This window comes from Limanda limanda, chromosome 12 (assembly GCF_963576545.1).
Source record: "Limanda limanda chromosome 12, fLimLim1.1, whole genome shotgun sequence".
Classification (NCBI taxonomy): domain Eukaryota; kingdom Metazoa; phylum Chordata; class Actinopteri; order Pleuronectiformes; family Pleuronectidae; genus Limanda; species Limanda limanda.
The window spans coordinates 1,363,567-1,365,686 of NC_083647.1; the positions used below are offsets into that span (position 1 = coordinate 1,363,567).

Genomic DNA, 2,120 nt, shown 5'->3' on the forward strand with positions numbered 1-2,120 from the left:
ATCTGCTTTGATGCTATTAGCTAACACAAAGTACTCAAAATGTTCTGTGTATGAACTCCATTGTTCCACAGATTCATCAAATGGTCCTTTTTTTCTAATCAGTGCAGCCATTGTCACACTGTTACTCACTGCCCTTTTTCTCTCAACACTCGCGAAGAATCCCTTTTCTCCCGCGGCAAACTTTCCCTCTCCTGCTGACGTGCCGTTGGAAGCTAGCCAGCTTCACTCTTCACCAGCTACCTCCTCGTTTTCTTCGCGTCTTTTTACCGCGAAAAAAAAACGTATTAAACTCGGACTTTTCACCGAAAACAATAACACAAACGTGAGAACGTTTCTTCCTCGTCGCCAGTTTTTTTGTATAGCACACTCTATACTGCTACAACTAAGTAATGATTAGACATGAGACTGTGATGGAAATAACGTGCATTCTTTACTGTGTGTTTCACAGGACAAAAATACCCAGCATTCAATGCGGGTAAACAGCGGGGCATTCCGGATTCCCAGAGGGAACAAACAGTGACATTGTGAATGTATCCACTCTTTGCAAGACACACTCACTGGTGACAGATTGTGCGTCTCTATCTTCACATGTTCAACACAGTGCAGGGCCAGTTGTTTGAAATCTTTAATCAGTGCGACACCTGAGTTTCTCTTCATTAAATGTCAACATGTCACTCTACAAAACATGATTTTACTTTATTACTTTACGTTTACCTTTCTACTGTGTGTGTGTGTGTGTGCGCGCGCGCGCGTGTGCGCGTGTGTTCAAACACTGCAACATTTTTAATAGGCCTGAAAGGACGTGGACACACAAACACACGCTCTGTTGTGTATCATACCGAGTGTAAATATGTTTTTTAACGTTGGCGGAGACCACACAGGCTCCATAGCTCAGTGGTTAGAGCACTGGTCTTGTAAACCAGGGGTCGCGAGTTCAATTCTCGCTGGGGCCTAACGTAAAATATAATTTTTTTTTTTTTCTCCGCTTTTGTCAGCCGGCACTCATGAAATACTTAAGGTCAGCACACTAGGGCTGCAACTAATGACTATTCTGATAGTTGATTAGTCAGCGATTATTGAAACGATTAATCGACTAATTGGATTATGAATGACACAAATTCTCAATTGCTCTTATTCAGCAAACAGCTTTTAAATTTAGCTTGAGGTTGTTCGAGGCATGTGATGACTGAAAATACAGACAATAAAGATTGATACTTCATTAAAAAAAATGTCTTTTTATAAACTTTGTTGCATATAAGGGTACAGTTGACACAAAAGCAAAGACAAATCAAGTTTTTGTCCATTTAAAACCAAGGACAGGCAAAGTGCTAATAAAAAATATTAATTTAAATTTAAGTTTCCCTTTTTACTGTGAACCAAGAACAGGCCAAGTGCTGGTACTAAAAATAAATTAAAAATCAAGTTTCCATTTTTCGTGTTAACAAAAAAGGACAGGGAAAATAACAATAATAAAAACATCAACAAACGAAACTACAGTCTTCTTCGGACTAAATCATTTTGATTAATAAAAGACGTTTGTCAGGCAATGAGATAACATAACGCCTTTAAACTCGTTAATAAAAAGTTTAAACCATATTTTGTAATGGATTCTAGAATCCTGCGCGCGGGTATATACGTGTATATATAACATCTGACAGAGGCGAGTCCGCATCGTCTCCGTTACGATGTCACACGTGTCTCCTCGTCACATGCGCGTGTCCTGCTGGCCTGGAGAGCAGGTCCTCTGTACAGATACTGCAGGTAGTTTTTTCGGGCTGTTACGGATGAAGTTCTCCGGAACTTTTTACTTCCTGGTGCGCGACTGCGGGCGGCAGCGGACGCCGACATCGGTCCATGTTTTATCGCTATTGCACATGCGCGCCTTTCAGAGATAGGAAGGGAGCAAGATGGCTCACTCCTCAGCTGCTTCCATCAGCACCTCCGGTAAAACGACGTTTAGTACCGGTGCGCGGCACGAGAAACACGCGCTATGACGTAACCAACGAATCATCAACGAGTAAATTCGTCGGCGACTATTTTGGTAATCGATTTTTGTCGACGACGTCGACTAATCGTTGCACCCCTACAGCACACACAACCATAGTATACCAAGCAAACAG

General features: G+C 41.7%; 1 non-coding gene across 1 annotated transcript; it reads left to right on the forward strand.

The window, feature by feature from the left end:
- Positions 1–880: 880 nt before the first annotated feature.
- On the forward strand, positions 881–953 carry trnat-ugu (transfer RNA threonine (anticodon UGU)). The gene has a single exon. It is a non-coding gene; the product is annotated as a tRNA-Thr (tRNA).
- Positions 954–2,120: the final 1,167 nt, after the last annotated feature.